At 38.7% G+C, this 26,749-nt stretch overlaps 1 pseudogene; it reads right to left on the bottom strand.

The window, feature by feature from the left end:
* Positions 1-15,370: 15,370 nt before the first annotated feature.
* LOC122323343 lies at positions 15,371-25,727 on the bottom strand (annotated as a pseudogene).
* Between the last annotated feature and the right edge of the window lie 1,022 nt (positions 25,728-26,749).

Below are 26,749 nucleotides of genomic sequence, written 5' to 3'. Positions count from 1 at the left end.
CTATTGCCCCAGAGCAATTTTATTTACCTTGGTACCCACTGCAGAGATCACATCTTACCGAAGGGAGGTGACATGTGGAACACAGATATTAACTGACCCAGGTCTCGGGCAGTGCAACATACGGTCCTATCCAAGGAAGGAGAGGATCAACTGAAAGCAGAGACAGAAGACATGGGTTTACCGAGGAAATCTTATCAATCGAAGAATACACATATGCGATTACCCATAGGCAATCAACTAGATGGATACCTAGCCAAGCAAAGGGGTACTGGGCCTGGCGTCAGACTGCTCCATCCAGTCTGACTGGCGGGGGTGCAGGAAGACATTCAACTAGGGTTTGTTGTATGAGGAACTTACTGGAAGAGAAGGTAGGCACTCACATCCCTGTTAGGGGTATGGTGCAGCAAATGTGAAACCGCCCAGCTCTTTCCACCAATTACCTGTTACTCAACACACGTGAAGAGACTGGCTTAACACGGAGACTGTAAAATCTTGTGAAGGTATTCGGTGTCGCCCAGCCCACAGCTCTACAAATGTCTGCCAGAGAGAGCGCCATGAGTCATCCCCAGGGGCATGGCTCGCCTTGGGCCTGGTACGCCAAGATGATGGCATCCACTATCCAGTGAACCAACTTCTGCTCGGAATCAGCCTTCCTTTCTGCTGACCTCTATAACAAATTGCTTCAGTCTGCTTCTTAACTGCCGAGAACTCCTGGGCAAAGTTCTCAACAGAGTCGAATAGCTCAGCCCTGGAAACAGGGGTGTCAAACTTCATAGCGTTCTCCATCTCAGTCAGGCTGAGCCATAGATGGCACTCTTGGCCCTCAAGTATGGACATAGCCATTATGAGGGGACTGTGACTGTGACTTTCATCACCCCTAAGGCGATGTCAGTCTACGAGCATCAACCTCGGGTTGGGACTACCCTCCTGCATCTTAGCACCTTGGTTCAGTATTCTTGCAGGACAGTCAGGCATGCAGGGCAGAGGCGGACCAGACACTCAAGACAATGAACGTGGCTGTCGACGGGATAGGAAGCGACTGCAACCAAGAGAGCATAATTGAAATGGCCTCTTTAAGAAGTTGATCGTGCACAAAAATTGCTCTTTTAGATGATACACTTAGGAAATCGCTGAACATCTCGTAACGCCACCAAGAACAACTTCTGTTTCCAGTTTTTTCTCATTTCTGAAAAAGGTGAGCTTTTGCGTAGCAGCATGCAGAAGTTCATCTCCAAAGCAAAAATCTGATGAGTGGTTACACCTGTCGCCTACTACACTCGTGTGATGGGAGTGGCTCCAGATTAGTTAACCACTTGCCAAATTTCATTGGCATTTTCTCTTAATCAGAGCGAATCAGAGCTCCAAGCAAGACCCCAGCCTGTCGACATAACTCGTGGCGACTGACAGACAGGAACTACTGTATTGTAAACATACTGAAATATTCCTTCAAGTCTAGTTTTTTTCTTATCTTGTCAGACGTGTCTCTTCTAGAGTTTCAGAAAAGATCTCAACAATATCAAGCTGTGCTTAGATTTGCCAAGATACCAAAGTCTGCAATGAAAGGACAGTTTGTTTCAATTATCTCCAATTTTTTGTCTAAAGAGTTTCAGACCTTATTTCCTATATTACTATTACAGTAAATGAAAAAGAGGGTAATTGGACTCTCAGTTCAACATCCCAAAAGCAAGTGAAAACATTAATAGGCAGGAGAATAGCTGGGTTATTATTATTATTTTCTTCATCTACTGAGGCAGCATGGGAAAAATAAAGCTCATGTTACACCAAATCCCCAGACGTAACTCCATCCGTAACTCTCCATGCCTGAATAATGTCTTCAAGATTGTTTTATAGAGTAATTGTAACTTTATCATTTCCTGTCATGTCAGCACAGGATTGAGGATGATAGAAAACAGCACCGATTACACATCGGTCCGTGTGAGTTTGTGTATGAGCATGAGTGATGTCCAGATATCCCGATTATTACCGTGATAAATGATCACAGATGGAAAGCCACGATCACCATCATTCGTTATGAGTCAGCGTGGTAAACAGTGTGGTTGTGAAGTAAACATATCCAAAGAAGCCATGAAGTGGTTGACAAACATCATTTTCTGTCCTGTGTGACATATTTGTTGTTTTGGACATCTCTAATTAATTGTCACGCTGTACGCTAGTGAGCATTAGTTTATAAAAATACAACAATGTGATTAGGGACAATATATTAGCCATTCACAGGATGATAAGATACAGATTAGTTTACTAGTTTAACTAGTAATGAGGTACGGTAGGACAAGCTGAAAAGGTGCCCATTTCCCACTGGATTACACAAGTACTTGATGTACGAGTAGAACAGGCCATTAGTCTAAGCATTTCAGACTTGTTTTTTTCATATTCACGGTTCTGAAAGCATTTTTCCCAAACCAAATATTCATAGGCATTTCTTCCACAGGTATTTCAAAACATTCTGCAATAAAGAGTTCTGAGCCGTCAACCAAACCAAGCAGCTGAAATCAATCACAGCTTTATAAACGCACATCTCCAAAAGGGGAAAACAGGGAACAAACTACACTGAAAGAAATACAACAGTGAACTTAAAAAAAAAATATATATATACTGTCATTTGTTACTGACAAATTTACATTAATACATTTGAAGTGTGGATCAAACATTAAAATTTAGATATATGTTTTTTTTCTCTAAGACAATTTTTTTTATGCTGTACTTCATAAATAAGTTGTTAACAAATACCTATAATATCAAAGTAGAAAGTTCTCTAATGACAAACTAAAAGCGTTTTGTTAATCAAGGTTTAATTTATTTGTTTCCATACTAAATAAAAAAAAATCATACAAATAACTAATAGGGATCATATTTTGTCTATTTTATCTGCAAAAAGAAATCTTTAATTTATTTTTATTATAATTTAATGGGTGGATTTATTTACTTATTCATTTTTATGTTACACTTACAGACATGACATTATTTCATGAAATATATTTTATGTTTATTGCTATTTAGACTTAATTATATGATATAAGTGGGTTTTTGTGGAAAATGAATGGGATTTTTACTTAGAACCCTACTAAAAAACTGTTGCAGTTTTCTAAATAAAAAACTAAGTACAGATTTGGTGTAAGAAAAAATATATGCATGATAAAGCTGTATTTTAATATTTTTCCAATGCAGTAGTATTTGTATTGTTTTTGAAGTGCTCACCTTCTCTCGTGCGTAATGTGCTTTCCAGAAGAGAGGTGAATGTCACATGACTGAGCTCTTTATACCAGCAAACCATGATTACATAATTCGGTTGCGTAAGTCTCTGGATTCGAGGGGTTATGGAATGGCTGAGGCTGAAAGCTTGGTCAGAAAGTTGGCCTGGTGTGAGTTTTGTATTCCAGGCGTCAATCAATCAATCACATGTTCGCACCTTAAAGCCGGCTGTCGTCAGAAAGACTGCTCCAACAAGGCCTTGTGGGCCTGTGACAATAAAACTGAATGGGATCCAGATTTGCCGGAGGTCAGCATGCCAACAAATCCGTCTGTACTGCAATATGTTGTTGAACAGCCACTGGAACCTAAAGACCTCATTTGTCCTTCCTTTATTAACTCGTTAATAATGACCAAAATACTCGAGCTCCATTGGCATTAATCACAATGTTCAATTTTTATATATATATAATTTTAAGTATGTTTAATTTTGAATAACACCCTTATAATCCAGTGTTTCACATTGAATGTGTTATGGTAATACCACATCAAAATAAATGTAGTTCACAAAAGATTCATTACATTTAAAAGTAAAATGAAATAGCAATTATTACTATACTTGCGTGTGTTAAGAAAAACAGTCAAAAATGTCTTTGGCGCACATAGGTGGCCTTTTACTTCATTTTGCCATATTTCATTCATGTATAAAGAGAGAGAAAGGGCTGTTTTGGAATCTGTGTGGAATAAAGCACTGTATGAATAAAGAAGACTTGACTTGGCATGAGTTATTTTAAATTGAGACGCTGTACCTTTAAATGAATACCTTCACACATTCACTGATGTACGGGGAGTGTTTGTGACCATGGCTATTATATAATGACATAATGACACATAATTACCTTAATTAAATAATGAGAGAGTTATTATTTTTCGTAGGAGGGACAAAGAAACATCTAACTTGGTATTTAACAAATATTGCCATTTCCCTCCACGCAAGTTATTATTTTGAGCTCAATAGATGTATTAAAATCGAAAGGAAAGTAGCAGAAAGGGTTCTTCGGATGGACTGGATAATACAAGCCCGACTCCTTCGGTCTCTGCTCAGGGGCCCCTGTAAGATTAGGCCTTATTAATATTCAGAAGGCATTCGCTGCATATGGGGCCCGAGAGAGACGGACAGAACGAGCTTTCAGAGAGGCCGTGTTTAGATAGCGGCACACAGGATGCTGGGAAGACAGGGTCCCCGTCCTTCAGACCAACACGCTTTCACACATGCTGCGGACATTCGCGGGTTTTCTGTATTTCAAATTTGATTTAAACTGTTTTTCATTTTCGTTTTTGGTACGTACCTTGAGCTACGCGTGTAATTGGTTCGAATGCACAGAAAAGCGTTTAGCGGTATGTGAGCGTGCGAGTCTGTTTTGTGCGTGTGCGGTTGTAACTTCATACGAGCGTGAAATCAGTCGACCGGTCGTCACGCTTCTGAACTGCCTGCATCCGCAAAATGACAAACATGTGAGTGGATTGTGTGCATGAATCCATATTCATAGCTCAAGCCACTGAACACGGAAAAGCTCATACAGTATTAATTGTCTAATAAATGAAACCAATCTGGCTGTTTTAAGCAGGGAAATAAGAGAGTTCAGTTTATAGCACTTATACGGCTCATTATGCAATATGAAGACTAAAAAGTTTAGCGCTCAAAAATATCGATATGCCTGTATTGCATGTAAAAGTACAGAGAATCATGTGTCTGTGTTTGACCGCCTCTTTATTGATCGATAGATGCATGCGTTACTTATCAACTGGCAGGCAGATTTTCTGTTATTAATTTCTTGTATAGGTTTTTGAATAAAAGGCCGTATTTTAAAAGGGCATGGTGATTATGCCGGCTCTGAATCAGTGCTGACCTTTACTTCTATATGTCATAGTCTTAAAGGGATATTCATGCTAAAATATATTACTTAGCAGAACACAAACTAGGAAAAGCACAAAATGTAGGTAAGCAAGCTGTTTGTGTTTTTAATTATATATATTTTATTTTTATTTTTTTAAACACACTGTAATGTCTTTTAAAAGTAGTGTAGAAATAAATAAAACATTTTATCTTACAGATTTTTTTTTAATAAGGGGCCTTTAGAATTCATTTTAAAATAGTTATGGACCTATAAACATGCATTTTTCTTATTTTTTATAGACTTAATTTATTACTTTTTATTATTATTACTTTACAGATATGAATTTTAGAGTGCACAAAATTGCAAAGTAGTAATTAACTTGCAATCTAAATGTTTTTTTTACTAATTCCACTTCATGCATTTTATGTTAAATTGCCATTTGAATACTTCACAGTGTTTTACATTTCAGACTGTTTTTAGTTAATAATTAAATACGTTTTGGTTCAGTGATCTTGCTGTAACTATAAATATATCGAGATCAGATTCGCTTTATCAAATGGAAATAAGAGGAGCTGGCATATCACATCAGTCTCCTCATTTAACATTATAGTCCGTTATTAGAAAATAAAGAGGTGTATCATGTTGCAATTTGTTGTCTTTACATTTCGTTCAGACGATTTCTTTCTGTTAACCGGTGGTTCTTGGGCAGAAAAAGTTCAGAAGTGAACAAGACTTGAAGAAGGTACTGAGGTCAAAAGTTTAAACGGGAGCGCTTGGACTTCCTTACATTTTTTTTCTCTCGCTTAACGCCAATGCGCTAAACGTCAACAAACACCTGTGAACTTTGACCTTAAAAACAGAAATCATAATGACAGGCATAGTGCTCATCAAAGTACGTTTAAAGAAGGCAAGAAGGTGCTAGCAGCCCGTAGCGTGTTTGAAGCTCGACTTGAGTTTTGGTGTTGTTTAGTCTGTGTTTGTTAATTTGTTTTATTTGTTTTCCTCGGTTACCCTGGCAACCGCTTCAAGAGTTCTAAAGCCGGATGAGGGGCGAGCACCGAAACGGTTTAGTTCTCGTTGCCGTGGGAACGAAGATTCCTCTTCACACACACACACACACACACATCTGGGAATTCCTCTACATGTCATCACAGGTGGCTTTCCTCACGGAATGAGTGGAAAAGTCATTAAACTCCACATTCCCCAGAGAATGAATGTTTTTCACCATTAAACACACACACACACACACACACAGGCATGTGTCAGTGACACTGACTGCAAAAAGTGACACTGCAGATCAACAGCTGATACGCCGTGGTAGAAGTCGCCCACCCAAGTGGCTACAGAAATTGCTTCCTCCTTTTTTTGTACAGGGCTGCTTTTCCCAAAGTCTTCTTAACGCTCTCCTGTTCTTAAGTTATACCTTAAGCTGAACCTTAAATATAGTATGTGTTTCCCAAAATGTTCTTAGTAAAGCATACCTTTTGAACCACTCTTAGCTATGCATTATCACTGTTCACAGTTCTTCGCATCTCAAGTCTATATGAATATAAATCTTAAGTCGTATATTATATCATAAAATAAGGGACATATTAATGCCTTGTTCTACGTGACCTTATTCTATATCCCTAATCCTACCTAATACCTAAACTTAACAACTACATTACACAACTATTAATAAGCAGCAAATTAGGAATTTATTGAGAAAAATATGCAGTTAATAGGTGTTACCTATTCTAAAGTGTTACCAAAAGAATATCTAATTTTATTAATGCATTGTTTTTTGAAATACTGTTGGTATACATGAGGCAATTTGGATGATTTAGGGCAAACATAACATTTTGCGACTGCACATTACTTTAGGAAGAGCTTATGTCCTACTAGCTATGTCCTGCATTGTTCACAATGTTGTAGAATTGCTCATAACGTTACACATTTTAGATAATTCAGTCAAATTACTTTTTGATTACCTGGAAGATACTCTGCCACATCTACGCCATGGAAATCATCCCTTGAAGACTATGTGGAGGAGTTTTGTGGGAATTTTTGGAAAAGATTAAGCGACTTCCTGCATTGCTTGATGCCTGATTTAAATCTTTGGAGGAATATATTGCCTTGAAAGCTATGTGGAGAAATACAGCTCCTGAACACCGATAGCTGCTGAGCTTGGTCTATCTTACTGTTCACTGCCATCTTGGTCCATGCGCTCCCTATTCTGGTGGCCGGAGGTCATTCCACTGTCCACAGTGTTCCTGGTAATGACCACCGCTATTCTTTGTGTTTGGGTTCTACTATAACTCTACCACGTGGGACGTCTGCTTGCTCTGTAACGCCATGGAGGCCACCCATTAACTCCCTGTGCTCCATGTAATGGTCGTGGAGGCCATCCTTGAACTCTCCTTTGACCTCAGAGGCTCTCCACACCCACACCTGTTAAAGCAGGGCTCACACTACAGGTGTTTTAAGCCGATTTATCCCTTACGTTCCCCCTCCTGTGAATAAAAACCAATCTTGTTGAAGACCTCGTTTGGTTCCCATGTTTTCACCATGATTTTCTGGTAATGCGTGGCATTCACAGATTAAACCTTGCACTTTCCAGACTGCTCTAGCACAAATCGGTTTAGCCCAATCATATCACCTGATCAACAGACCAGGTCTTTTGGATAGTGAAGATAGAGGAAACTGCTTGTGGAAGTTTAACAGTAACATGACTGTTTGTATATTGTGCCGAAAGCGCACCAAAACTATAAAGACTAAGAGAAGCGATGGCTAAATCCAATTGAACAAAAGTTTGATTGTTCTGGATGAGTGTAGAAAGCTGCTAGCACACTGCTGACGTAACATTTGTAAACATTAAGTTTGTTCGAGCTGCTTCAACTCTGCACAGACCGATATATGACGTCCCTTATGAAAATTAATCATGGATTTATTCTATTAAAAGTGGCTATGTTTTTTCTGCATATTCAATTCCACTTTTATATGCATAGTTGTACTATAAATATGATGGTAAAACTATGGTTAGTGTAGAAAAACCATGATTATTTTGTGTGTGTATATAAATATATATACTGTGCCGCTCACTGATATTGGCATCCTTGGTAAATATGATCAAAGACGGCTGTGAAAATCTTTTATTTATAACTAATAACTGTTAATAACAGTTTTTTCTCAAATACACATTGGGCACAATTATTGGCACCCTTAGAAATTCTTATGAGTAAAATATCTCTGAAGTATATTCTCATTCATATTCACAGTTGTGAGCCATGGATTACCAATGCAGATTCATTTTCACAGCCTTCTTTAATCATATTTTCCAAGGGTGCCAATATCAGTGAGCGGCACAGTATATATATATATTGGACTTGATATCATACATCAGTCTGACTGCAAGCCCCAATGCATCCCAAAGACTATTAAGTTGCTGAAACATCAATGGAATTATTTAACCCAAAAAGCAAACTACACTCCCTCTCGACCTGGTTGTCTTTAAAATACAAATCTTGCGTAATATCTATAATCAGAAGCACATTTAAAACCGAAATACAATTCAATTTCATCCACATGTGTTTCATAAAGACATAATCCTTTTTGGATTACATTCTGGCATCAAAATGATACATTTAATTATTCTAGCTGCTGTGAGAAAAGTCACTTGCAGGATCCTCGCATGCTTTAGTCTGGTAGCCAGGACAGCTTCTTTGTGTTTAGAGACGTAGCGTAATGATGCAGTGCCACGCTCGAATTTCCAGCGAACATGTACCGCTCAAAAGAGAGAATACATCATTATAAACCAACTCGTTTTGAACACTGGCTGGTTATGCACTTGCTCAAATATTGATTTTTAGCCAAAAAGCGAGAGCTCAACCTCACTAATTAGACTATCTCATCAGTTGCACTTAGGGCTGGGCGATATGGCAAAAAAATTATCACGATAATTTTTTCCTTATCAGTCGATATCGATAATTATCACGATAAATGTCAAATCTTTATATCTAGCGATTTTAAAGGCAGGTTTTTTCTCCTGAATAAAAGAAAAACCAGACAATTAATTATTATTTATAGTTTATTGTCAGAACATGACAAATAATTTTCAAACAATGATCAATTGAGGTAGATACAGATTTGAATATTACTAGTTACATCAACATCAATAGAATAATATTATTAATATTAATAGAATATATAAAACGTTTTTATAAAAAAATAAGAACTGTAAAATTATACAACATTTGTAACATGGCTCTGACTGTAAATGTAGAGTTAAAGTGATTAAGTATATTTATCTTCCAACAAAAAATGAGAATAGACAAATCTTTTCAGCATGCCAATCCCTTTGTGCAGCTGATTTAACACATTTTGTAAAATGTTTGAGCTGTCTGACAATATAAATAAAAAAATAATAAACAAAAGAACAATCTTAACCATTTTTCAGCATTTACTGCTCAAGTTTTCAACAGCCAAAGACATTTCCCTACAAGTTACGTGCAAGAAAGACAAGTCTGTCTACAGTCTCAGGTTTTAAAGCTGCTCTATGACAGGTCACAATGTTTCCTCCAGTACTAAAAAGCCTCTCGGAAGGGAGCTGGTAGCAGGGATACACAAGTAACGCCTTGCTAGTTGGCTTACTTTTGGAAATTTTTTGTCATACATCTTCCACCAATCCAGGGTTCTGTTTCACTGTCTGCATCTGGAGCCATGAGGTAGTGCTCCAGCTCCATCTCCACTACCTGCATGTCAGTGAGTCCTGTGTTGCTGGGGGATGGCCTCTTAAAAAACTGCCAAGTGACTTCCTCTGCTTCTTGGCAGGAACAGCTGCAGCAGCTCCCCTCTGCCTCCATTTCTTCTGTTCTGTATGAAGCCTGTGAAGTGGATGGACCTTGGTCTCCTTCCATATTCAGAATCTCAGAAACTGCTCTTTGTTTGATTCCCTCAATTTTCTCTGGCCTGATATATTGAGTCTTGAAGCGCGGATCAACCAAGGATGCCATATCAAGCAGTTCATCTGTTATCTCCTCATCATACTTCTCACTGAGATAGTCTATGACTACTGTCTTTATGTCCTTTGTGAGCTGTGTGTCATCATCAGAATGTTTCAGGACCTCTGTTTTGAAGAGGTGCAGCACAGGCTTAAGGTAGGACACACTCACATAAGATTCACCAGACAGTGAATCTGTGAACTCAAGAAGTGGTTTCAAGCCCTCATTTATTGACTCCAAAACGTCAATGTCCTGCCAGGTAGGCACCAAGTGTCTGGTTTTCTTGTCAGCAGTGAGTACCTGACTGATAGCCTTGTGCTGTTCAATCACCCTGGCCACCATCTTTTGACGTGAGCCCCACCTGGTAGGTGATTCTGTCACCATCTTGTGTCTGGGCAGTTTAAGTTCTTCCTGAGCAGTCACAAGGTCTCTTTTCTTTTTCAAGAGAAAGAGAAGGCAGCCACTACTTTTTACACAGCCCGACAGCTCGTTCCACCCTCTTGTCCTTCCCGCTTTCTCTGAGGAAGGAATGGAAATAGATACTTACTTTGTCTTTTTCAACACAATATTTTTTCAAATGTATCCACAATATGTAAAGAAAAAAATATATATAATATACTGTAGCAACAATTGAGCAGCACAAGGCCATCAGCACTATATAAATTAGCTTTTATATCAGCATCATTACTACTACTACTCCACATTAAATATTTAGGCTAAATTATGCATTTCAGTTTTAAATATGGCTTCTTTCTTGTAATCATTAACATTTAAGAACACATCAATAATACAACTGGGGCTGCAACTAACAATTATTCTAATAATCGATTAGTCAGTCGATTATTTTTTGGTTAATCGATCAATTGGATAAAAACAAAAAAACAATTAAAGCATTAATTCTTTATTCAAACAGAACTAAAATCTTTAGAAAGTGCACTCCAAAAAAGAATTTAAAGCATCTCAAACAGAAGTTTTAAGCATCTCTTAATTTTCTCATGCCATTTTTTCTTGTCTAGTAATCTTGATTTAAGATTTTTTTAATATATTTGGACTGGAAACGAGACAAAATTACTAAGTAAAAAAGCTTTTTGCAGTGTAGGAGTGAATTTTTTTAGGCGACCGTAATTTTAGAACGTTCACCTTTAATGTTTCCATGGCTACGCGTCATGTTTGTCACGTGACACACGCAGCCACAATAACGCTGTATGACAGATGTATCCCTTTTATTTTATTTTTCCGTTTTAATTCAAAATTTTAACACACAACGCAAGATTCAGCACGTAAATTCATAAGTTAACGTTACTCCCAAAAGTTACTACTTTTAGTAATCAATTTTAATCGATTTAATCGATTCGTTGTTGCAGCCCTAAATACAATATTGATTTAAAATTCATCATCATTATTATTATTTCTATAACTTTTTGTTATTAGATGGAATACGGAGACTAATGCTTACCAATAGCCAAGTGTAGTCGATGTCCAAAACACTGAAGTCGTGTCCATTTATTGAGCGATGCAGCTTTTACCATGTTTGCACCACTATCAGTTGTGATACATACTTGTCTGGTTTCACTCAGCCCCCAGGAGGTGAGTGCTTCAGTCATTCCTTGGGCAATAACTTCACCTGTATGATCTTCAGGACAATAAGCTGTTTGAAGGCATTTGCTCTGAAGATTCCAGTCTTCGTCTATAAAATGAACTGTAAGGCTCAGATAAGGCTCCGATGTGCGACTGGACCATATATCCGAAGTAGTAGCGAAGAATTGTACATTTTGCAGATGCCGCTCTACCGTCTCCCTACACTCAGTATATAGCCGTGGAAGCGCTGTCTGCGAGAAATGTTTTCGGCCGGTAGTTCGTATCTGGGGTCAAGAAGCGTGGATAAGATTCTTAAATCCTTCATTTTCGACAAGACTAATGGGAAGCATGTCTTTTGCAATGCAATATGCAACTGCTTTTGTGATGTCTCCATGTCTTTTTGTTTTTTTCTCATAAGGCACGGCTTTCGAAAATGACGACATGAGACTCTGCTGGGTAGTTGCGCTGATGCTTGTAGATGGTCCACGACGTTTACCAACACTTGTTTGGGTCTGTAATTTCTTTGCATCTTCGTATTCTGAAGGGTGACGTTGTTTTAAATGATGAAAGAGGTTTGTGGTGTTGCCTGTTTTTGATGGCACGAGTCGTCTGCACAGTTTGCAGTGCACGTCGCTCTGTTTTGTGTCGGATTGCAAAAAACCAAAATAGCTCCAGACTACTGAAGTTGAGTGACCTTTCTTGTCAACTAAGTCTGTGACCTGCGAGCTAGTCGTGGACGGTGCATTTTCTTCACTGTCGCTCATTTTTCTTACTCCTCCAACACGTGCAACTGACACTGTATGGCTGTATAGTACTAACACTGCGTGTGGCATCCAGAAGCGCAGGCTGCAAAATGCGTCGGCGCAGCGTTATTATAGTGCGTAAACATTATCGGCGCTTATCGAACTGTCATTATCGTGTTATCGAGAAAATTTATATCGTGAAAATTATCGTTATCGAATTATCGCCCAGCCCTAGTTGCACTCTTATAAGTCTTCACAAAGTGCATTTAATTGGATGAAACTAAAAATCTCCATAAACACCTCCTTATGGAGAAGAAAGTCAAACAGGTTTTAAACCGTGATGAGGGTGATTTGTGTAAATGATTTGAAATAAACAAAGCTGATGTATCTCCGCTCTTGGACCGGTTTTGACTACAGTAGGTTTTTGCTGGTCTAGTTGGCCAAAACACCCCAAAAAAACACATATGCTGATCTTTTTAACATCTCTGTCACTCTGGGAGGGTTTCCCATATTTGCTTAAAACTATGAATCATGTTCTGACCCAATTAGTCTCCAGTTCCAGACAGAGTAAGAGGAAGATGAAAAGAGAAGCACACACACGAACGGAAAAGATGATAGGCTGATGACAAAAGTTGCATGATTATTTTATATATTTTTTTTTTACCTCAGGCTTAGACATTAACCAGATGCCTCTTCGCAATCTTATTTACACCACTTGCAGAAAACGGCAGTGAGCATGTAAACAATATTCTGAACTGCAAAGCATATGGTCCTCCATCTCAGCCTGGCTCCCTCGAGGGCCCGCTTTGTTTCCACAAACAGTCAGTTTCATGATTTACGTCACGATTCCAGCGCTTATGAACAGCTCTGAACAGAAATATTTGGACCGAGTTATCAAAATAAGCTTCAATCCGATCATTGGAGAATCAGTAATCAAGCGTTTGTCACAGCAGGCCATGCTTCATGGTACACATGCACGGCTGTCTGAATCTGACATCAATCTGACAGCGAGCTGTATTCATGCTTCCCATAAGAGTCTTAAATTAATATCACAGGGAACGATCTGTCACACTCGAACGGTCGAGGCGCCCTGCTAGCCATAGTTTTTTCACCAAGTGGTTTTTACCGTTCCTCTATTAATTACAATTCCATATTCTATAACTCATGCTTTGCTATTACAGTGAGTCAAGAAGACAAGGCCTTTGCTGCCCAGAAATCATTAACTTGTTTGAGAACTAAGATATTTTCTGTCTAGCGCACCGGTCTGTCTTTCCTTTTATTTATTTTTATGTGACACTCTCAATTTTAATGGATGATTCCAGGCCAGAGTTTCGCATTACTGTATTACTAAGGGTGAGATGATTTCAAATGTTCAATAAAATTAAGAGCTTAAAAACTTTTAAGACTTAAGAATTAAGACAGAGTTTCAATTGTGGATTTTTTTGAAATCTTTGACTCTTTTGTGATTTCACGTAAAAACAGCTTTAAAAAAATCGCTTCCAAAGCAGGTAGTAATCTAATACACATTAATTCCATCTTTTCTTGAATGTTTTACAATGTTAATCTTAAACTGGGAAATTAGTATTTACATTTACATTTGTAAAGGCACAGCTAAGTCAATTAATAGAAGAATTTGAAAAGAAGCAGATTGTTCATTCAGTGTCTGCCATCCCCAAAAGTATATAAAATTTTTACTTATTACTTTCAAAGAATATACTTTGAATATACTAGCCAATTGTGTTGATTTTAAACACTTAATGGCAAAATGTATGGAGGTTCACAAAGCTCAAAAATGTCTTAAAGCGATAGCTCATCCAAAAATGAATTTTCTGACATTAATTACTCATCCTCATTTCATTCATTCATCTTCGGAACACAAATTAAGACATTTTTAAGAAACATTTCAGTTCCATTGCTGTCTATAGAGAGTCAGAAAGCTCTCTGATTTCATCAAAAATATCTTAATTTGTGTTTCAGTGATGCACAAACGTCTTATGCATTTAGAACAGGGGGTGAATAATTAATCACAGAATTTACATTTTTGTGTGAACTATCCTTCAGGAATCATAACCATGAACTCTCTTTAAGCAAACGCAAATGGCCTTTTATTTAATCATCGTTATATTTTCTTTCTTTTTTCAATATCCTCTACATTCGTCGTATTTCTTTTTCACAAGGGTTAGAAGCAGTAAGCGTCCATTCTGAGCTGAACACATGTGCTGCACACACCTGATATCTCGGTTTAAGAACAGCCCGTGGCCCAGCTTCCTGTTTGTCGCACCGAATGATATTATTAGTCAGTGGTACATTAGGTACCATGACGCCAGTGCTTGAACGATGGCCTGTAGCATATACACAGAGTACAACATGTGGAGCGTCTGTTTCTAAACTGCATATTCAGCAAGCAGCACATTCGCCGCTCTCCTAACAGCTGTTCATCAGCTGTGTCCTCAGCGACAATGAGCACAGCACGGCCAACACAAGCACAGCCTGCCCACAGACCTACATCAAGAGTATTTAGACATTCAAATATCGGAATTTAGTCACTGATTTGAAGACATCTGTACTCAAATGCTATCAAAAACTATTTTCCAGAGCCATTTTTAAACATTTGGCAAACATTCTTTCAATCAACTAAATTTTTAGTGGATATGTGAAGGAAGTTCTCGGCAAATTCACAGAGGTGTCCTATAGAGCAGGACGGGTTCGTGACATTTGCATTGAATTATTTCATTAGTGTCATAATACTTCACTTTTTTATCTGGTTTGCAAGGGAACTAAATTAGTAATTAAGTGTCCAAATACATATAGTAAAAATAGCACCCACTGTAAATTGTTATACACACATAAGTTATGATTATTTTGTAACATTCAACGAATACGATTATTCTCCTTTGTTTTGATACGTGTGCATTGTGAATATAGACAAAAAGACTAAGAGCAATTTTAGCTATATTTCTTTTTTAATGATTTGGAAAGGAAATGCCCTTACCCTGAAAATAAAAATACTGTACTATACAGTAGCCTGGAGAACGAAACAATAAACATTTTTAATTTACATACACGTCAGTTTGTAGTTGGTTTCAGGCACTTGAAGTCACAGAAGTAACATACCACTTAAACTGCTACAACTAAAATCTTTGGTCCTCAGTTTTTCAAATAACGAAAATAACGACAGTCAGAACTGAAAGGTTTCCCAGCTTTACCGTTTTCTTGATTTTGTTTTTTTCTTTTTTTTTCATAACTTCAACAAAAGGCGTTTCATAACTTAAAAATGTTTCACTTATAAAACAAGAATGGGTTACACGTACATAGAGTAGAGAAGTGCTTTAGACATTTTCCCACCTTCCTCCCAATGTTCATCCTTGTCGTTTCATCCGCACTGGACAAAATCTTCCAAAAAGTCTTGAGAGCAATCTGAAATATTCGAGTCTTCCAGTATGGTAGAGTTCAGTGAAACTGCGGTGGATTGGTGGCATTCACATAAAGACGCAAGATCTCGTATTTGGTCTCTATCCAATTTTGCACAAAATAAAAAAAAGGTAAACCGAGATAGTGAATCTCATGACACCTTACCAACAAAATGTCTGGGTCATATTTCAGCCCAAAATCACAAGGAAAAAATAAACAATATTATGCATAAAGAAATTTAAGCCTACTTGTAAATCCATTCAAATTTTTTTTGTCATCGTAAAATGATTTTAAGGAAAATCTAAGTACATTTTTCAAATTCTAAAATGCGTAGTCTTGATTTTCACTTCAATTCTCATAAAAAATGTGAAAGTATAACAAGAATCACAACCGACAAATGGAAATTTCTTTACACAAAATATACATTCTTTTTCTGTGAATTGTAACGTCAACATGTTTTAAAGATATCCCCCCTGGAAAGGATTTTAACCAAACGTCATCTGAAAACTGCAAATATTCCCCGGCAATGTTTTCGTCCATTTATGGCTCAGCTACACGGCAGCCATGTCTGATAGGAGTTGTTACAGGTGGAAATTGGCGAATGCACATGTGCTACATAGTAGTTGCTGAAGTTGACGTCTCTGACGTAGGGCGCCGGCTGGTAGTAACACGTAATGTTAGACAGTGCAGGAATGGCGTTCTGTTCGGCTAACACACGTAGAGCCAGAGACGAGATGAGCGCAAGCGTCTGCCTCCGCTCGTGGCCCATGAGACACACGGTGCTTTCATCCACCACACGATGGAGAGTCACCAGGCAATCGTAGCGCTTGTGCTCCATGCCGTTAAAGTGGTTCTGCAGGTAGGCCTCCAGCTTCCTCTGCTGCTCATTGATGTCGGGGAAGTCGATGAAGAAGCGCGAGCACATGTAGCGCTGGAGCGTCTTCATCTGTGCCTCGGACGCTGGACGGAAACCTCTTACCAGCAAGTGGCAGTACTTCAAGAGCCCGCCGCCGCGGATCTCTTCCGGACTGTGCGTGGCGATGATTTTGGCGTGCAGGTGTCCCAGCGCTTCTTCAAAGTCTCCGTACATGCTCTCTCCGAGCACAGTGGGATGGAAACTCTCGGACATGGGCGTCTCGGAGCAGCGGTCGAAAAGGAGCAGCGAGTCCAAGCCGATCTGAAAAGAGTCCACGCTGAACTCAAACTGCCGCCGCAGGGAGTCCACAAACTTCAGCTCCACGTTTTTGCCAGTGTTGTTGGAAAGTGAGATGAGGCTCCAGCGGTCCGTGTCGTTGCAAACCTTTACCAGCTTCTGCACGTAAGCTTCCTTCAGGGTCAGGGCGGTGATGCGGTCGCGGCTTACGCCGATGGGCAGGAACTCCAGGAGGCTGTCCAGGACCACGTCCTTCACCAGACGGAAGGTCCTGTCATCAGTCAGGCTCAGGCCGAAGATCAGGTCCAGGTCTTTGTAGCCCAGGCCAGTGTCCTGGTGGAGCACGTAACTGGCAGCTGAGCCGTTGAGCTTCACATCCCGCACCGCTACGCCTCGCTCCTCCAGACGAGCACGCACCACCTATAGGTGGAGAGACACAGAAAGAGACACTGTTAAAAGCAATTCTCATTAAATGCCCTGCAGTTCTTAAAGGGACAGTACTAAATATGTGCCAATTGTCATTAAAGGGATACTTCATCTAAAAATAAAATGTTATTATTTAATAACTGTCATGTTGTACCATATATAATGTGGGTAACCAAAATATGGGAGAATGTCTGTAAGTGGTCCCCACTGACTTTGATGGTAGAAAAAAAATAAATGCGGACAGTAGAACCTGTTTGGTTTCCCACATTCTTCAAAATAATTAAGTTCAACAGAAAAATAAATGCATTCAGGTTAAAAACAACTTGTGAGTGATAAATGATGACACAAATTTAACTTTTGGGTGAACTACCTATTCGTTTAATGTTAAGAGAGAGAAATAAGAGAGAAACATCTCACTCTTGTCTGAAGAACTTTGATAAAGTCGCTTAAAGACAGCAAATAATCATATCTTTTTGCACCAAATAGTATTGATAACTGTATCAATAAGTACAGGTATTGTTAAGCAGTATCAGTATTGATAAAATGTAAGCGATACCCATCCCTAGGCACAGGGCATCAATATAACGTCAAACTGACATTGATATGGGACAGATGTAGTATTTTGGCTGAGAATGAAAATCTAATCAAATCAAATGAAAATCTAATCAAATGAACCTTTACATTAGACACTGATCTGATACTGAACTTTGGCCACCCAACGTTGCAACTAAATATCAATGTCTTATAGGGCCTGCTGGATTGACTGAAACTATGCAGACCATTCTGTGGTATTTAATGACTACATTTGTGCTATTACGTATCTCTGGACCAAAGTACCCTGTGTGAAGAGGCTTGTGTGACACTGGCACAAAACCAGGCTTTATATACACAGAAAGGATATTTACACTGTCTGAATCATTCAGACCCTCTGCTGGTCTGTCTTTGGACCTTTATCTAAGTCAAAACCTAGAACAGAAGAGGCTTGAGTCCATTATTCAACCCTCTTCTGGTCTCAGTCTTGACTCGGCTTACTTGGGTCCTGACCTGGACTCTTGACACAACTGGTCTTGACACAAACCTACTAAAGCCTCACGGACTGCACGGTTTTAGCAGTCCTATAAGATCATTGCAAATCACACACTAGATCTAATAAACTTGGGTAAGGAAGGGAGGAAGGGAAGAGCTTGAAGTAAGCAGTTTTATGTTTTTATGACATGTTGATTTCACGTCACATTTTTACCGGCTGTTCAGTAAATGTGGGATGTAGCAGCACTGTTCACTACACGATCATTATGAATTTCCCACACGTCAGAAATATATCATAGGCTGTGTTTGATTGCAAGACAGTGACAATGGATGTCTTTGAACCAAAGGGTTCAAAAGTACGACGTGGGGCCACCACCACAATAACAGAAATCACCACAATGATCGTTTCACAATGTCAATGTGAAAGGAAAAACTATTTTGCATGGGGTGATTTTGTGAATTGTAAATAATGGGCTTACAACTTTGTAATGCTACAAAAACTGTGAGGATCAATGCAACCCTGGTCTCTCCTTATTTGAAATGTTTTGCCGCATCAAAATTGTGCATCCACAAAGCACAAGCATACAGTTTCACCACTAAATGCACTACAAGTCTAGATGTTCCAGAGGAATCACGTCGGTTTCAGCTACAATAGAAGGAAGTGGCAACCTTCCTTTCTGAGGTTCATGCAGTGCAGTCCTGTAATCTTAGTAAGCTTCTGTTCTCAGAAACAAACACACACCTCTATCAGACTGGACACAGGTGAGACCTGAGATGTAACTCTTCACTAGAGAAAGGATTCTGTTTTCCTTGGGAAACTGATTAGCCCTGGGAAATGACAAGTCACTGCTGGTCTTGGCAGCTTCCTTACTTTTTTGTCCTTATAATCTGTACATCCTTCTCTGCACACACACGCCAGAAGGCCTCCATGAAGACCCCAAAGCCAGCTGACACCAGCTAATGAACGTTTTTTAAAACAACTGACATTCTCAGTGATTAGACAGAAACAGCTATAAAAAATAAATGGATTGAGAGTGACCCACATATTTAACAAACCCAGTATTGCATCCAAGAGCTCTGAAGAAATGGAGAATCTCCACTCAACTTGACATTTGAAAGTCAAAGATGTGATTTAGTCTGGATGAAAGACCAAGAAAACTGAGAATCTGTGAAAGTCTTTAGTTTAGTACTCTAGTCTGTTGGCTGGTCAGAAAAGAAAAGTAAGTGGATCCAGTGGAGAAAACGTCACTGCCATGATTCTTAGCATGTTGTGGGTGCTTGTGAGAGCATTGATATGAGGTTTCTAAAGAAATTCAAGTGGCTTTCAGAGCATTGCTATATGGTTGCATTCTGGGTGGTTACCAGAGTATTGTTATTCAGTGAATAAGGTGTTAACGTGTGTTTTTATATGTTGTGAGTACCCTCACACCACATGATGCTGGTTGACCTATTTGTCTGCAGAGTTACATAATCCCAGCAGTGTCTGTACCTTTCAGAAACTAAATGCCAAACTTTTAATTTCATCAGCAGATATCCGTCTGACCACTTCTGACAACCAGTCTAAAAAACAACCAGGTGAAGAATCAGAGTTAAAAAACGAACTACTAGAAACTGGAAAAGTGCTCAAGATGAAAAACGACACAGTGCTCCAGAACAAATGTTGGTTTTGTGGGATATAGCAAAGGTCGGGACATAAAATGAAGCTTTAAGATCCTTTTCCACAATGGAATTATACATTTGAATGATCGTGAAAAAGAGCTGCAGGAAAATCTTTTTTTTCCAACGTGGAGAACTAGTTAATGTCATAGGAAACCAAACACTTTCAGACAGATAGCTAACTAAACTAACATAAATCTGAGACACAAATAGGGATTTTTCTAAAAAATTATTTAAATCCCTTAATCCCCACCATACCTTAACTCAACAACTACTTTACTAATTGTTAATAAACAGCAAAGGAGTCTACAGAGAGTCATAGTTAATAGTTAAAAACAAGAACTAAAGAGTGTTCATACACAGGACATTTTCAGACGCAGAATTTTAAATTAACTATTTAAAATGCATGGCACAATAAACAGGCAACGGTGATTGCTGAACCCCCATCAAGCCATTGACGACAAAAATAGTGCATACATATTGTGATTACAATCTATATAATACATCTACCTAATTAAATCAATAAGAAGAATTGCATTAGGAAGTTGGAAACAAGACCTCATTTGTGATCTGTACAGTTCTGACCATTAAAATAAGAGGTGCCCAATCTTGTCTCTGGAGGTCTACCTACCTCCAAAGTTCAGCTCCAATCCCAAGCACCTCAAACACCTTCACTGGATAAACACAGACAGGTGTTGGAACTGCAGGTAGGTACTGTAGACCTCCACAAGTAGGATTGGGCATCCCTGGTTTAAACCAAAAGATCTGGTATTCAGTACAAAGTAAAACCACAAGGCTACTTCCTATGACCTTACGTAAAAGACTTGTAAAAAAGCCACAAATGCACTGGTCTGACTACAGCTGACAACACCTTGGTGACACGTAAACTCACGTCCTGTTTTGTTTTCCAACCTAGCCAAAAAGAGATCCTCTGTTTTATATTTGTGGGATGACTGTAAGGCACATTTCCACACTGCATTTTACAGGTTCAGGCTGGGGAACAGGCCAGCAGAACAGCATCATTGCCCCTGGACACCGACAACCGCTGTGAGCACAGTGAACTGCCAAATGTAAAGGGATGAATGAACCACTTACGAGTCTCTGACACTGGCCAGGACATGAGTCAGTGAATCCACTGTACTAGAATAGACTATGAAGAGTTTTGCCCTTTAAATCTTTCCCAAAAATTCGCTTAATGGAATCTTTGAAATTCTAGCTATTGGATGGCCATGTGGATAATCCTAGGTGTTACATGAAGCTTGGATAAAGCTTTAAGCACTTACTCATACGTAACTTCCATTACACCATTTCTGTGCTCCATTAGTAAAGGCTTTGTTTAAAGAATAATTCATCTGATTTTCCAAACAACAACCCAAAATGAAAAGTGTGTCATCATTTGCCCACCCTTGTGCTATTCCATACCAAGACATTTTTTAATGTGGATGACAAAAAGTCCAGTAACACATTAGAACAAGTAACACTTGTTAACTATTAACTATAACTTTTCCTTCAGTAAATGTTTAATGTGCTGCCAATCAATAGTTATTTAAGTAGTTGTTAAGTTTAGGTAATGGGTAGGATTAGGGATGTAGAATAGGGTCATGTAGAATAAGGCGTTAACATCTGCTTAATTAACACCAATAAATGGCTAATATTTTAGTAATAAATATGCGAATAAGCAACTAATAGGTGTAACTGTACTATAAAGTGTTATCAAAAATCCCAGTGCACACAAAGTATTGGGGATAATGCATCACAAGCAACCTGAGTTACATAATGAGATTACTTTTTCAAGTAGTGCATTACTTTTAAATTTAATTGCTGAACAGTTTTGAACTTTCTTTTTGTGCATTCTGGGGTTTTTTTACAGAATAATGCAATATTGCAATAACTCATTACTTTTAAGCAACTTTCCCCAACACTGCAAAAGATGGCTTTATTTAAGGAACAGATTGAAGCTGTTTTATAAACCATACACATCAGAGAAACAAGTGCTCAGCCATCTCTGAATCTTGTCTTAGAACTTATTTTTTTCAGTAGCACTACAGCATCCCTGTTGAAGCTTGTGAAGTGGACGTGCTTATTGTAGATGATGACAAAACTTAAACTAGCCCTTTTAGATTCTAACATTTCTTGAAACTGAATTTCTCTGGAGGTCAGTATTGCCACTATTTTCCCAAAAAGCTGTGTTGGTTAGCTCCCCCTGGAGGTAAGGATGTATGGTGTAATCCAGTGGTCTCAAACTCCACGGAGGGCCACCGCTCTACACAGATTCGCTCCAGCCCTAATCAAACACACCTGATCCAGGTCTTCAGGATCACTGGAAACTTCCAAGCAGGTGTGACTTGAAGCTGGTTGGAGCTAAACTCTGCAGAGCTGTGGCCCTTCCAGGAATTGAGTTTGAGACCAATGGTGTAATTTATACCTCACATTGATTCCAGCCCCTGGTTTTAACCAGGTTTATGTTACATGCTGGAGGGATGAATTCCTTTAAGAAATCCATTCACATACTCAGAAAAGCACCTGTTCTAAGACAGGAACAATGAGAATGGCTTAGATGTAGAGTCTATGTATCCTTTCAGATAGAAAAAAATGTAATCCTGAGGATTTGGTTTACACTCTGGCCAAACAGAAAGACTTACCAGGCTCTTCTTTACCACACGGATGCCATGTCAGCTCTGGCCCACAAGTCTACTGTTTCCAACAGGATTAATCCACTGTTAACCTTATGTGCCACAAACAAGCCAACTTTGTCTGCTAAACAGGCCAGTGTAAGCCAAGCAACACTGCAGTAATGATACCAATGAGAAAAATGAAATAGTGGTGATTTGTGTCAAGAGAGTTCTTTCTGCACTTGGTTATAAGGATGCTTTACAACAACACCAAATACTGATACCAGGACACAAGCAACCTCCTGGTGGGCTGATGGCCCGTAAATTTGAGAGATCACCTCCTGGTGGTTGTACATGTGTTATATTGTAAACAAAACTACAAAATTTGGCAGATTGCCAGAGGGCTACTTAACAGTCGAGATACACTGATATCTAACACTCTTTCAGGAAACAAAATTATGTTTTCACTGTAAAAAACAAAAATGATATGATCGTGGCAACCTGTGTTTTTCCATTTACTCAACACATTTCAGCTCTACTTTTTAAGTCAGTTTAATATAAATGAAGCTGAAATGTCTTGAATACCTAAATTTGTTGTACTTAATTTAATGCAGCACCTGAACTTTAGTTTTTAAGTCAAAATAATAGGTGTATTCTGTGTAATATAAAGGTATAAGGAGTAGCAGTGATAACGGCATGAGAGTTTTTGAGGCAGTTGCAAGCAAACTATATATAATTATATACATGAGCAGAACTGTATATTGTTTGTCTTCTGTCTGAGAAATAATCTGTACTTATCACATTTGGATGGATGGCCATTCTGTGATTGGATGGGAAGTAATAAAGGTGTTTTGGGCACAGAATATTCAAGGTTTTGATGAACCCTCTACGAAACTGCGGTCGGTTGCTTTGATGTCAGTCAAACTGTCTCATTCAGTCCTTTTGACCAATGCAAAGCGTACCAGATTTGGCAAATGAGACGTCTGGCTAATGCAAGAGTAACTGAATGACTGTTAAATGGCCTCATTGAAAGGGTCTTATTTAGACTAAAAGTGGATAGTTTTCATAAAAACGATCAAAAACTGCTTACTGCAAGACCTTAAAGCTTCTGGGCATTTCTGTGGTTCTCACATTAGATACACCCAGATGCTAGAGTAATGAGCGCTTTCATTTGAAAGGTCAGTGATGTCATCAGAGAGTGGCCTAATTTCGAGCAGCCCATTTAATACGGCTGGGTAAAACATACTATATATCTCGTTTCACTCTTAATTGTGTGAACTGGCTTCCTTGCAACAGCGAGGCGCGATTAAAATAAGCTAAATAAAGGGAAACACTCCATTTCTTTAAAGAGGGCTTTTTAATTACTCGCACAGAATGTTGACGCGTACATAGGAATGAGAACTATAAAGATCTCTGTTAGTAAAAATTATAAAATACAGTATACTCAAAACTTCATTCTAGTTTATGAATCTGTTATACACTATACACTATACTTTTGTATGGAATAATATCATAAATAATATGAAGAGTCTCTCTGGATGTTAAATAGATTAAAGGGGAGAAGTGACCTGTGATTGCACAAACACCTGCTGATATCTGCTGAAATTCAGCACGGAAGAAAAGCTGCTGCACATAAACATTTTCCAGTAAGACTGCAAAAGTCATGACGGACTGCAAAGAATGTATCCATTACTGAATAATCGTGAAAGATAATCTTCTTGGCAACTCGTTGTGAAACTGACAAATTGTAAATGTAAAATGAAGATGGGACGCTTAAAAAAAAAGGAAATTCTTACGTGGAGACGCTGAAAAAACTACCACATAAATTTAAACACTAGTATTTTAACATTTTTAACAATACATCAGTGTAACAAACTTTGCATCTGTCAAAGAAAAACATTAGAAAATTAATATTACAATCTTTACTGAAACATGAGCTGAATACTGTATCATTTCCCTTTGGCTGATAATGTTAGATTCATTATCCAGTTATCTTCCTGAATGACACAGGAGAAATAGCACGGATTAATAAGTCGTTTTTTAATAACCAATGATCCTTATCTAAATGTGATTTTAAAAATCCAATAATTCCTGCTCTACATGGATGAGGTTGAAACAGTATAAAATTGTCAATAAACTTTGTAATATATATAATATACCTATGACCGAGCACTCGTTTTCTACATCGCTTGCAAACAACGAACAGCCCACAGTTCTGGTAATAAACTTTAAAATTATTTTCCATTCTAATCCTATCTGTTTGGTACACATAATATGAATTGGGAAACAGACCTTTTTGAATCTTAAATAATTAACACAATGTAAACATTGTATTTGATGATAGTGACTGAGAACACTAATTTATGCTAATGTGGCGTAATAAAATAATGATATTGTGTGTGTGTGTGTGTGTGTGTGTGAAGAAAATATTGTAATAGTTATAATAACCGTAGTCGTAGTGTTAATGCCTTGTTTTCTGTCTAGAATAATTCTTCAGGAATGTACCAAGTTATTGTAACCCTGGGAACTGGAGTTCTATCCCATTTCTTACTGGATTCTGGATATTTCAGAGTTCAGCCGAGGTTTCGTAGTGTTTTGTGTGTTCGTACGAGCTCCTGTACCTGCACGATGTGCCGCGGCTGAACGGAGAGCGTAGGGAAGTTTCCTCGGCCGTGGATCGGACGCATTCTCCAAGGATGGAGTCCAGACGCTGCACCTGCTCCCACGACAAAACGCAGCAGCGTCGGCTCTGCTCCGACACATCCGCGGAGGACATGGCGAGATGAGTCCGGTGAAGACTCGCGTCTGCTCGGTGGATGTCAGCTGGATGCCCCCGCGACTATATGACCTCCGGTTATCTCGCTTTAGGAGTAGAGCCTCGATTCGGTTTCAAAGCGTGTTTTTTAAAAGGTTATTTTATCGGCGCAACAGAATCCAGATAATTATCGATGCGCGGACGAACAGTTCCTCGCAGTCGCGCTACTCCGTCCAGTCTAGCGTTCATTCACTGAGTCTGAATATAAGCCTACAAATACATTTAAAAGGCGCTCATTTACATACGCCGCTCGATTGGCCAGCTTTATGAATAATTAGAACGTACATAAGAACCGAAGTCCGTGCGCCCGCCCACCTCGCCTACGTCACCTTCCCCGCTGCGCTCATTGGCTGTGGGAGGAGCCTGCGCTTGTGTAGGAGCATGTGTTCGCTTTTTTGTAAACACAAACCAGGATTCTCGAAGTTAGTGAGTTTACGACGTAGCTTGTTCGATAGTACGTCTGTGATAACGTATTCAAAGTGTGTTCTCGAGTCGAGCAAACCCTTAAGCGTTTGACTTGCAATAGATTTCGCATAAGTAAATACAACAAAGGTGTCACTGGGGTGGGTTTCGCATAGCATGAGAACTCAGCTCAAAGTCATTTGTACACATATGCTGGAAATCTGATATATATTTAGCCTACGTGACGTTGGAGCGCTCCTCTGGGTGGTGTCAAGCAGTCTGAACTGAAAATGGTATCATTTTGTATACACAGCATTTATTACAAGCCGGTACCACAGAACTACATTCTATAAACATTATGAAAGGCAGTTTGGAGAATGACATACAGGCACAAGCTGAACGGAGCAATAAAGTGACGAATGTGAATGATAAGCAGAAAAAATAAGGCACCTTGAATGAACTAAACGGGAGATAATGAGACAATTTTACTGCTGCGGTGAAAACTGTTTTTGATCTGAACTGTAATGGTATTTTGTTATGTAACCCAATCTGTGGTCAGATTCAAATAAAATGGTTTTATACAAATGTATAGATAGATAGATAGCCTGTTATGACTTAATTAGCAGCCAAATGAAACATAAATGAAATTTATTGCAATATTTTATACTTATACAGTTTATTTCCTTGTTAATTTGGCTCCTGGAAGTCTTACATTTTGGGTCTGGTATTGTATTCGATAAGTTCCAAAGTATAGGCCTTTTATAACCTGATCAAACAGTAAAGCCTTACCTCTGCAAACATCCTTTATTTTCCCAGGCTCCTTAGAGCAAACAGAGAATGTCT

The sequence above is a fragment of the Puntigrus tetrazona genome, chromosome 19 (assembly GCF_018831695.1).
Source record: "Puntigrus tetrazona isolate hp1 chromosome 19, ASM1883169v1, whole genome shotgun sequence".
Lineage (NCBI taxonomy): Eukaryota > Metazoa > Chordata > Actinopteri > Cypriniformes > Cyprinidae > Puntigrus > Puntigrus tetrazona.
The sequence above is the reverse complement of the archived record's forward strand: the minus strand, read 5'-3'. Positions and strand labels throughout refer to the sequence as shown.